Source organism: Erythrolamprus reginae, chromosome 3 (assembly GCF_031021105.1).
Source record: "Erythrolamprus reginae isolate rEryReg1 chromosome 3, rEryReg1.hap1, whole genome shotgun sequence".
Taxonomy (NCBI): Eukaryota; Metazoa; Chordata; class Lepidosauria; order Squamata; family Dipsadidae; genus Erythrolamprus; species Erythrolamprus reginae.
In genome coordinates, this window is record NC_091952.1 from 113292457 (window position 1) to 113305468 (window position 13012).

A 13012-nucleotide genomic window follows, 5' to 3' on the forward strand; every position below is an offset into this window, starting at 1 on the left:
AGCCCTAAATTGCTGTGTTGTTTCAAAGTGTCTTCTGAAACAATGTCTAGAACCACAGTTTGTGGTGCTTCCTTCCTGTTCTCTCTCTCTGTTTTCTCCCTTTTCCCCCTCCTCTTCCTTCCTTCCTTCCTTCCTCTATTTCTTTTTTCTCTTTTTCTCTTTTTTTGTCTCTCTTTCCCTTCATTCCTTTCTTTCCTCTTTGATGATTTCTTACTGAATCTGTGATGATTGTCCAGCTCCAGAATCTCCAACTACTTTCAGCAATTTTTGCCAATGTTTTTATTAAGACCTAAAAGAAGGGGGAAAGGTACAGAGATGTTATCCAGCTGCACAAAAATATAATAAAGAGAAAGAAATCAAAATGGTCCCATTTTATAAATCAAACAAGATCTATTGATCTAAAGAAAATAATTTTAATAAAAATAAGTCACCCTGAATAAGAAGTGCAAGGTTAGAAACTGTACTGTTAAAAAAACCCAAAGAATTAGTGGGGATAATCACAATTGCTCACTATACAAAAGTATAACTAATACCAAAGTTATCTTATGCACCATTATTTTAAAGGTTCACTGGTATCTTTATTCCTCAACCCTCAGAAAGTTTAAAATAAATCAGTAATTGCTTTCACTTTTAACCATTTGCAATTCTGAAAAATGGGTATCTATCTATCTATCTATCTATCTATCTATCTATCTATGACATTGGGGGATCATGGGAATCCAGAGCAGCTTTCAAACCAGTGTAGGGTCACTAGGCTTATGAGAAAGTGCCTACAGTTTCACTAGATTCAACGCTGATGTTCTATTAACCTGCTTTCTGTTCTCACAGCAGCCAACTTAATTTAATATTGAAGAAACCAAGCTGTCAGATGATGCAACTGTCACCCAGGCCTTTAGTCACCAACCTTTTACAACAACAGAAAATATTTATAGGACTCTCCTCTTCTAATCTGTATCTTCCAGAGTTTGGCAGGTCTTTGCACTGGGCTATGAATGAATGAAGTTCTGTCTCTGGAAAGCCTTCACGCTGGTAATGCTAAAAAAAAAAAGTTGTTATGTAGTACAACTCCAGTGGATATTATATGGCTATGAAAAACACAATTTTTAAAGAGGGATGAGGAAAAATAGGAAAGGTCAGGTTTCTCCTGGTGAGTTAGAAGCTATTAAAAAGGAGAAAAGTGAGGTTCTTGCACCCTATTTCTCATCCACCTTCCCCCAAGTTTCCACAAGAGATTGGGAGATTAGGGTGGACTTGTAATCTGCATTTTATTGGTCTTTAAACTCTGGTAGAAATGACAGGGGAACACAACTTTGAGCCTCAGGATTCCAGGCAGACTCTAGTAGCCTTGGAGGAAATATTCAGATGTCTTCCAAATGATGCTGCCAAATTATACTTTTTCATATGAGAGAAAAGGAAAATTCTGAAATCAAAGAGCAAAGCCACCTTCTCCAACTCCTTGTGATTTACATGGATACATCCATTCAGTTTTATTGCCCAGGAATGGTAAGAAAGTGATGTGGTTTTGCCACCTTCCAGGATGGGTTTTCAACCTCCCACAGCACTAGATTTTTTTCAACTTCCAATATGAAAGCTAACCAGAGCCAAATCTGCTTTGTCAAATCGTACGTTAGCTACCTGAAGATGCGGACGGCTGCTAAGGCAGTAATAAAATAATAGAGAGGGAGCAAGGCCTTTGAAATATGGCACTGGAGAAGACTTCTGTGAGTCCCTTGGACTGCAAGGCGATTAAATCGGTCAGTCCTAGATATCAACCCTGACTGCCCTTTAAAAGGCCAGATGCTGCAGATAAAACTCAAATACTTTAGCCACCTAATGAGAAGGAAGGACTCACTGGAGAAGAACCTAATGCTGGGAGAGATTGAGGGCAAAGGAATAAGGGGATGATAGAGAATGAGGTGGCTGGATGGAGTCACTGAAGCAATCAGCGTGAGATTTAATGGATTTCAGGAGATGGTAGAGGACAGGAAGGCCTGAAGGAATGTTGTCCATGGGGCCACAATGGATTAGACACAACTTTGCATCAAAAACAACAAAAATCATAGGAATTGTGTTGAATTAAATATCCTTGTAATTCAATATAAACATAACATTAACTTAAAATCTTGTCTTGTTCCTGGGGTCTTCTCATGTCAGTATTGCAAGAAGAGTGCTTGAGGGCTTTTCATTTTTTTTTTTTTTGTCTTTAGGGCCTACAGAGGACATTAGGAAGTTGGAGCACCCAAACTATCTTCTGAAGAGATTCCCTCATACTATAGGCAATGGGAAGGGAAAAACAACTGTTATCATAGTACATGTCCTCTTGCCCAAGGGAAATTAAGCATAGTAGTTCAGATTAAAGTAGAGTTGGGAAATTAAGCAATAGGTTATAGCCTTAAACTTCAGTCTTGGTTGTTCTAAAGAACTTGCTCAGTTCTTTAGAACCAGATAAACCATGCTAACAAAAAAAAATTAAATACAAAAAACTTATCACTCAGCTATGGAATAAATGGAACAGATGGCCTGTGATTTGGATGCATTATGCGCAGGCCAAGCCCACCCCAGTTCCGCAAAGGGGGGAAACATTGCAATACATTATATGACGGTAACATGACTCTGTGAGTTTGACATAGACTGAATAAATTATGACACTGCATCATGATGTCATCATGCAAATGGCCCTTTTTTGCTTACTTGCAGTAAATATGAACTTATCAGAGCTCGGTGTCATTTGTATGATGATGTCATGATGTTATGCTGAATTCTTGCAATTCAATATCTCTGTTTGCACAAGAGACTAATGAAATGAACAAAATCATTTGATATTCAGAAAACTATTTCAGAACTTTTGGAAATTCACATTTCAAAAATTAAACGTAACATCCTATAGTGATGTTTATGTACCTTCACTGTTTCATACGTGTCTGTAATTAAGGCAATGAAGAGACTCAGGACCATGTAGATAAAGAGGCTAATGAAAGAGTAGAGGTAGATCCGGCTGAACAGCCACACCAGTTAGCTTTTCTGTTGCATTTTTGCAAAAGTAGCAAACATGTCATCTCCATTTATCAAAGAGAAAAGACATTCAGAAACCATATTCAAGGTATGGAACTAGAAGAGAACAAATATTCAGGAACAAACAGACAAAAGAAAAGAAAATTATTTCCATTTTTTGCTCAAGTTGTTTAAAAAATACTGGTCAAATACAGTAAACTGCAAATAAATGTTACATGTTTTACTCAATACCAGCCCTTGAAAATCTCTGGATATTACAATATTTTATTAATGTGCATCAATGCCTCAGATAATGCAGAATATATACCTATACGTGACAACTCCATATTCTGGTGATCATGTATAGTTACATAACTAAAGTGATAAACTGGCCCTTTCAGATATCTTGGCAGCGTGCTCATTTTGTTAACATTTGCGCAAGACCCTTCAGATACAAAACTAGATGACAAACATCCAACTCACAGTACCTTAGCATGATATGGGCCCAGCACAATCCAGCCACAGAAGCAATAACCCAGATAAATCATAGCCGCACAGGAGCAAAATCGAATGACATTGGGCAATGCTGCACGGAGAGTCAAAATAAGCAGCTGAAAAACAAGGCCCAAGAAAAACCCAGAGATGCTCATTAGACTTTCCAAAGACATTCAGCATTGCCAGGTAATAACAGAAAAGAATACCAAGAGCATGAGTGTTCCAGAAGATCCTTACATTATATTTCTTAAAGAAGCTGAGGTAGCGGATCACTCCAAGCCACACAAGCATGGTGGAAGTTCCTAACAGGATACTGCAGAAGTCATAGCTTGTCAGACCCTATATGAAGATTAAGATGATGTTCAATAAATTACACTAACGGAATTTCAGGTGGGGTGCCCATAAAAAAAGGACCTTTTATATTCATTTTAACTCTTGGGGATACCATATTTTCTTTTCTTTTGACACTGAGATGGGAGACATAAAGTTCTGCTAGATTAGGAGACCGTTCTTGGGAGGTGAGTAAACCTTATTCCATTAAAAAGAAATGGGCTAAAAATGTCAGGGCTGTTTCCTGGTGGACAAAGAGCACAAATGCATTGCACAGCAAATTAATAGACTTTTAATGATATGCACAGATACTGCTCATTTCTAATTTCTAATGATATTACCATGGATAGGTAAAATATACAGCTAGAAAAATGCCTTCTCTGGAGCAGCAGTTTTCTCAATGTGACCATTTTCCCCAGTTGAAGACTCAAGTGAACTATAAAAATAACAAAATTCAGGTTGGTCAATAAGATTTCAATTGGGACTTCCAAAACTGGAACACAGGTCATCTAATCAGCATTCAAGTCACTTACCTTAGCTTGTATCTCCATCTTTAATGTAGAACCAACTATGGTAAGAAGGTCACTAACGATGATCATGATATACCATCCATTGACAAATTCCACTAGATCAGAGAAAGATGCTTCTTTCTTATAGTGATGTTGGAAAAAAGTCACAAATTCCTAGGATACGTGAGAGGGCAAGAAAAGAGAAATTGCTATTGAAAAGCTGCAATTAAATTTATTAAGAGATACTGACAAACATAAGCTTACCCTTTGTAGATAAATTCCTTTAATTACAGATCGTGTGCAGAGAATCAGTGATGCAAGACATGTCAGTATGACAAAACCATCAAAGATCATCATATAATGGGTATTCTTCTGTACTGGGGAAAAAAAGATTGATTTACTTGTCTATGCATAATAGTTAACCTGATACTCTCATAGAACACATACTCATTTGTGTCTGAGGGAAAATTTTCTTTGTGAAATTGCCTTGAGAGAGTGCTAATAATGGAGAAGAGGCCTCCATCTTACTTCATTTTTCAATACAGGGAGAGGTGGATAATTAAAGGATTCAAAGCCATCAAAAAGAATGAATGCTTCACACTTTTGGTAGTCTAAAGAGGACCCCTCCTCCCTCAAGTTATGTAGTTATTTGCATTTGGGGCAAATTTCCCATTGTGGGGAATTCCCTTCTAATATACTGTAAATCAGAAGTGAAATTCAGCAGGTTCTAACAGATTCTGGAGAACCAGTAGCGGAAATTTTGACTAATTAGGAGAACCGGCAAATACCATCTCTGGCTGGCCCCAGAGTGGGGTGGGAATGAAGATTTTGCAGTATCCTTCCTTGCCACGCCCACCAAACCTCACCCACCAAACTGGTAGGGAAAAATTTTGAATTTCGCCAGTAATGTAAATATTAACCATATAGAAAGAGACTTTTTTAAGGACTATAGGTGAAATGATGTAACACACATATTCAAATTGCGTGCTCAGTTGACAAACATACTTAAAAAAATATAGTTACTACAGAACATAGCAAATACTATATTTAACTTCATGCATCACTAGGCCTTCAATAAAACCTAATAAGCACTAAATAAGTAATAACAAAAGTATGTTTTTTAAGCTTACTTGATCCAGAAACATGCCAGTCTTTACATTCCTTGATGGCAATATCATTGTCTAGGCTTATTTTAATTCTTCCACTATGAGTTTTGTTATCAAAGAGTATCTGTAGATATTGTGGAGATAGAAAAGATGCTATTATTCTTATTTCTAAACACTCGTTAGTTCAGATGGAATCTGAATAGTTTATGCCTAATGCTTGGTAATAAAATCAAAATCTATATCTATCTACCTACCTACCTACCTACCTACTTTCCATCCATCCATCTATTTATTTATCTATCTACTATTCTTCTCAAAAAAGCCATAAAGTCTTATAGTTAGCTTGAAGTATAACTTTGAAGCAGTGATGGCATATAAAAAGCATGTTTTGTAGAAAACAGAAAATGCTTGGAGTTAGTTTAGTTCTGTCAGTGTACCATTCTCCCCCAAATCTAAGCAGTTTAAAAATAAGGTAGAGAAATAGAATAAAGGAAGACTATATCTGAATAATCCTCGAACAAAACTTAACAAGAGAACATGACCCAATGTCTTCATCTTTTTAATATTGTTTCAGAAATATTGCTATTCTTATCACTATTTGGGTTTTATTGCACTTTTCCATCTGAGGAGTATTCAAGTTGATCGCCAGCCACAGTCAACCAAAAATAAATAGAAACAAATTTTAAAATGTACAATTACAATATAGTTACACACATAATAAAAGTATTAATATTATTGTTAATATTATTGTCAAAAAGCTAATACTATATAGAATTATGTTTTGAACTTAACTAAAAGAAGAGTAGGTGAGTTACCGTGAGAATTAATGTGAATTGTAGGACACACACACACACACAAAGAATAGCTGATTTACCAAATGGGTATTTGCAGCTGTGGGCAGGCAAATCTCTGGTAGCAATAAATCATTGGTGCCTGCCTCTTGATTAGCTTCAGCGTTATCATTTCACTTTATTCTCTACTTCTAAATTGCTAATGTATATACTGCAATAGTCCACTTTAAGAAGAAGCTGACACAATCTAGGCCCATTTCTCCCATCCCAAACCTGCCCTTCAGAAAATGACTAATTACAAGTCTTCATCAGTTCAATTTTTTTTACTTGCTTCCTAGTTTATCTGCACATAAACAACCAAGCTCAGAAAGTTCCAAGGACTCCACCTCTGTACTTACTATTAGTGTGAAATCATAGCAGTCTGGGAGTTCGTGTTGTCGAATAGTCTGGAGATTAATGGCCTTCAGTTTGAACGTGAGTGTCAGAGTTACAAGTCTAGAACAGAGACCGGAGCTTTATTTCACCATTACCAAAAATGTTCAAGAATGCCAGCAACTTTTATTTCTCCTCACCTCTGTAAGTCCAAAGTAAAATTGAAAGGAGTCTTCCTCAGTGTCCCATTTTCCAGAGGTAGCATTGGCTCCACATAAAGACACTCTGTGGGAAGACAGATGCTTTACGGCATATAGAAAATACTCAATATTTAATAAGACGAGGAAGACAGAAAATCAGTAATAAGGAATCTGGTCACTAGTAGTCTTATCTAAATAATACGAGATGTAAAATCTTTCTTCATACTTGCAAGAAAAAAGCAGCTATGTTTTTTCATTAATTTAATGCATATATTTACTGAACTTCTGCCTTAAGGGAATTCTTATTTGATAAAGAATCCCTGAAAATATCTGCTTGTTAAAAATAAACCCAAAAAGGAAATTTTATACTTGATCCACAGATCAGTACCCTAATACCCTAATTTCTATGGTTACAGGCCCTTCTACTTATGACTGTAGAATGATGTTTCAATGCAGTTATGAATTACTTCCATCTGAATAAAATGAAGAAACAGTAATTCAGAAAGTTCTTGTACTGTAATTATTTGTATATGTTACACATTGGTTCATGTAATTGCATACATATATCAAGAAAAGACCCTCAATCTGTCAACAGTCCTTTAATATCTTTCATACCCAAGAGGTTTAAGCTAAGATATCCTTACAGAATTCAGCTTTTGGTATTGTTTGGAAATGTTGTGCACATATGTTTACTACATTAGTTCGCTAAGAGATTATTATTTATGTCACTATTTCCAAACTCCAAAAATAAGTCACAATGCTTCTGAATTCTCATAACAGACACTACCAATAATTCTATATGTTCAGTACTCAATATTCATGTTGAACAGTTAAGACTGTCCACTCAAATTTATTCACAAAGTTTCAAAGGCCAGTAGAGTCAGCCAATATATTTCGGTATTTGCCTAAAGCACATAAACATGAATGGCTCAGGCAGGTAAGCTAACTGGATTTGTAAGTGCATTGTAAGGTGACATTTTCTTCAATACTTCAATACGCCCCGAGTCTTCGGAGAGGGGCGGCATACAAATCCAAATAATAAATAAATAAATAAATAAAATAAATAAAATAAATAAAATAAATAAAATAAATAAAATAAATAAAATAAATAAAATAAATAAAATAAATAAAATAAATAAAATAAATAAAATAAATAAAATAAATAAAATAAATAAAATAAATAAAATAAATAAATAAATACTTCAGGGCAAAAGTAAGAGCGCAAAATAATCCACACAGCAAACATTTATGTCATCCAACAGGTTACTAATGCTTTCTATCACATGTCTACAGTCTGAGGGCACTGCCTCACTTTTCCTAATAGTAAAGTTCACCCTGAACCTGAATCACCAATTAGTGTTGGTGATGTTTGCAATGTTGAGTTGGCAAGACACTTTTGTGGATGAGGGACATCAATTGCTTCAATTTTGATTATACTACAGTATCTTGCAAGTAGATGCACCCTTAACTCTGTTCAATAATTACCAGTATGAAGAACCTGCTTCAGATACAATAAAGTCAACACACTGGGCTATGAGTCAGCCATTTTTATCAGCAGGGTATCAGGCCACTTGGAAACTAAACCACGTACACCCTAAAGGTGCTTTTTCAAGAGGCACCTGGACTTTCTGGTTTTTCTTTCAAGATGTTCTGTTTCTTGAAGCTTCTTCAGCTCAGAGTTGAAGAAGCTTATTGGATGAGAAGCAAAACATCTTCAAAGAAAAACCAGAAAGTCCAGTTACTTCTTGAAAAAGCACCTTCAGGACAACCATAACCTGGATGACTGAGAATCTCCATAGATATAAACAATGTACATCTATATGGAATATACTAGGTCTGACTGAAGCTGACATCATTTGAGTGAAATGGGGCAAGGAATTAAATGAAGCACCACTACTGCAGTTTTCATGACTTAAACAAGACTCTAATGTACAAGTAGTCCTCACTTACTAATCACAGTTACTAAGTGATATAGTCATAAAGTGAAACATCCCATGACAGTTCCAGTGCAGTCATTAACCAAATCACCTCAGGTTGTTAAGCAAAATGGCATATGACTTTTGTGACTTCCTGCCATTTTCCACAATGATTCTGCTTGTTGGAAACAAGCTGAGAAGGTGACAATGGATGTTGCAATAGCTGCAAGTTCAGGGATTGGTCTTAAATATACCTTTTCACTGTTGTCGTAACTCTGAACTGTTACTGAATGAAGCAATTGCTAAGTGAGGACTATCTGCAGTAGTTGAATTTCTTCCTGTACAAATAAAACATCTGAAGTGTCTACCCATTATATTGTAATGATACTGGAAATTACTATGTGTTTGCTTTTAAACACTATGACTTTGCTCAAGTTGTCTCTCTTTCTGACCTCCGCCCACCCCACTCTCATTCTCCTTTCTCTCTCACACACAGAAACAATCTATCTGATTTGAGTAGTTCAGTATATCACCAGTTTCAATTTCTGGGTCAATATCGAAAGTGTCATTTCCAGGGCTGATAATTCCTCTCTTGTAGAAGTACTGACATATTGCCATGGGCGTCTCTTTTGATCCTTTCTTTTCGTAGGCATGATTTCCAACCGAATTAGCACGCAGCTGTAAGAACTAAGCGACAAGGTACAACCAGTTAATGGAGCTGCCTGGTAATTAAAACTGAACTAATTGAAGACGCAAGAGAATGTCTGCGATGGAACATCCTGCTTTTCAGATTTATTGATCTCATGAATAGAATTACAAAGACTAAGGTTCAAATAAAACTCGGTGAAATGGATTCAGTCATAGAAAACCTCATTTTTATGGGCCAATTGCCTGTGTTACCTTTATCTCATGAGGTTACTATGGAATTAAAAGGTCTGCATCTCTTGCCTCATTAGAGCCAATGCAAGCTCTATGGTATAGGAAACCAATGTGATTTTCTTTCCATTCATATCTGTTTACATATAATGACTTGGCTTTTTCAAGCTTAGTTTAGGTTCAGTGTACAATATTTTATAAAATACTAGCTGAAAACCCAGCGCTACACGGGTATTTATAGACCTCAAAGCATTTGTCTGACAGGGAGCCATTGAGAAGGGTCTTTTGCCCCCTACTCCCATGCCTATCACCCCTGCCCTCCCCTTCCCATGTGATCTTCTTTCCGCTCTTTCTACAATCTTGGCACTTTGCCCCAAATCCACCAGGGGGCGTCGTCTGCCTCTAACAGGGAGTCATTGAGAGGGGCCTTTCTTCCCCCTACCCCCATGCCCATCACCCCTGCCCTGTCCCTCCCCCCTCCAACGCACTCCTCTTTCCCACCCTTTCTACAATCATGGCACTTTGGGCCACCTTCTGTCAAGAGAAGGGAATATCAAGTGCTTTCCCATTGGCCCAGTGGAGGGCAAATGTCATGGCTGGCTTTCTAGAGGAAGCTGTGACAGAAGTGAATCATAGACAATGTCCACTCTAGGACGCTGCACTCGCTCTCATTAATGGCCCAGATGTTTCAGAGTTATGCTGGAACACACACACACACTAAGGGGTACTAGGGTGTCTTACTCCCACAGTATTTGTTTCCAGAGGGTAAATCATCTGTGTACCAAGTTTGTTTAAAATTGCTTGAGTCATTCCAGACTTATGCTGGAACATACAGCCGATAGATAGATGGATGGATGGATGGATGGATGGATGGATGGATGGATGGATGGATGGATGGATAGATAGATAGATAGATAGATAGATAGATAGATAGATAGATAGATAGATAGATAGATAGATAGATAGATAGATAGATAGATAGATAGACAGACTAATATTACCTGGTTTATTGCGAAAGAGATCTGGTCATAGACCTCTTTTTGCGTGTACACTGCATAGGTGTCATCCATGCTGTCCATATAGCCTTTCAGGAATAGATGCTTAAAGGATACCGTGTTTTCTTCTTTAAATGTAACCACCATTTGATTGCTTAAACCAAAAACTACAAGCTGAAAATATCAATAGAAAGGGAATTCTTCAGCTAAAATACTCAAAAAGTCCATTCTGACCACAAGTACATTAAATTTTTAATTGATGGAGCATTCGTAGCTACCGTATCTTTCAGAGTATAAGACACACTTGGAGTATAAGACGCACCTTAGTTTCGGGGGAGTAAAATAGAGGGGGGGAATCTACCTATCAGGTATTCATCTGGTTAGTGTTCTTAGTCAGTTCAGCTCGAACACATCATTTTATCCTCTGGTTAGGGCTGAAAAAGCCTTTTTCAGAGGGGATAGGAATGAAAGCAAGCCTGCAAAGACTTAGGGCTGGAAAAAACCTTCTTCGGAGGGCATAGGAAGCAGAGAAGATTGTCAGCACCTTGCTAGGGCTGGGGAAAAAAACTTTGAAAAAGTAACATTCAAAGTATAAGTCACACCCAAATGTTCAGCCTCTTTTAGGGAGGAAAAGGGTGCCTCTTATCTGTATATTCCGAAAAATACAGTAGTTCTACCACCATTCCCTACTCATTCTCTTGGTAGTTTCATTTTACCCTGAGAGTGTGAAAGGTAAATAAATCAGGAATTGAACATATAGGAAAAAAGAGCTGGCTACCATCCCTCCGATTTACAACTTTTATTTTCATTCAGTGGTCAAAGACTCCTCCTATATTTATGTAACTATATTCTTGTTACACTTATAATTTAGCCCAGTTCAATATCATGACTATTTTATTCTTTTTGATCTTGGATCTGTTTTGCTGAATAAAAACATAATATAATATTAGTATAGTTCATATTGGACATTTTCATACTATATTCTGAACACAAAGATTTCCTTATAGTTGGTGAACAATGAGGATTTAATTAGTAGAAGGCTGAAGAGTGACATATATAATAATGAAATGAAACTGCAACTATAATCTTGATATTGTTCATTGTCTCTACTTGACTAATAGCCTATTCTGTTCATTACCCCAATCCAGCATCCATCAAATATTTGGACTAAAAGTTCTATAATTCCTAAACGAGATAGCTATGTTAGCTGGCACTTATGAAAGTTCTTTTGCAACACAGATGGAGAACATATGATGAAGATACATATATTATTAAATTTGTCAATACTAAATACTTGACAAAAATATTTTCTTCCAAAATATTCAGTGTGTAAGAACACAGGTCATTTCAATACTTACAGATGGTCCTTGATTTACAATCACAATTATGACCAACATTTCTGTTGCTAAGCAAGGCAATTATTACATGAGTTGTACCTGATTTTATTTTTAAAAATGGGGGGGGGGCATGGTTTTTAAATGAATCACTGCAGTAATTGATTGAATTATGCGGTTGCTAAATAAATCCAGCTTTCCCTATTGACTTTGCTTGTTGGAAGCCAACTGGGAAGATTGCAAATGCAGGTCACATGTTTCTAGGATGCTGCAACCATCATTAGTACATGCTGGCTGTCAAGCGCCCAAATTCTAATTATATGACCAAGCCCTTGTAACTTTAGACAGTTGCTAAACAAATGGTTATAAGTCGAGGACTGCCTGTATTAAGGTCTGAAAGTTTCAAATACCAACCGTACAGATGGTTCTAAAAACACAAGTCACTAAAGCAGCAGTAAATCAGAGGTTGTCACTCAACTGGTTATAATTTCTTGAATTTATATAGCAGTAGCTAAAAATGTGTAAGTAATAATTGTACTGCAGCTTTGTATCTCACCTGGATAGTGACCATAGCTATTTTCAGAATTTGTATGCCCAGCTTCCACGGTTTCCTTCCTCGGGCCCAGAATTTTTCACAGGGATTCATAAAGAAAAATTTAAGTTTTCTTCTTAACTGATCTTCCAGAAGCTGGCACATTGATGCATGATGTTTTACACTGTATAAATGTTCATCATCCTGAGTACTGCAGCTGCCTACAAGCACTTCAGGATTTTCCATTGCTGGAACAGAAAAAAACATTAGCAATATTGGAATGATTAACCAAAAATGCTATGCATGTATTTGTGAGCATATCTAAAACTCAAGGTGTGATTGTCTCCTTTAACAACAAGAGTTTCAACTCTAAACTACAAGTATTACAGCACCTTCCATGCCAACTTATAGCCCATTGATGTTATTTCATCAACTAATCACAGCAGTGAAAAAGATATTAACAGTGAAGAAAAATGAGTTCTCCCACAGTTCTCATGTTCCTATCATAGAAAGCACTATTTTTGGAACCAAACATAAGGAGGTTTTTCCCATAAACACATTATTT

The 13012-nt window shown here is 36.7% G+C and overlaps 1 pseudogene; it reads right to left on the reverse strand.

Annotated features, from left to right (window-relative positions):
- Positions 1-864: 864 nt before the first annotated feature.
- Positions 865-12693, reverse strand: LOC139165378 (mucolipin-3-like; annotated as a pseudogene).
- Between the last annotated feature and the right edge of the window lie 319 nt (positions 12694-13012).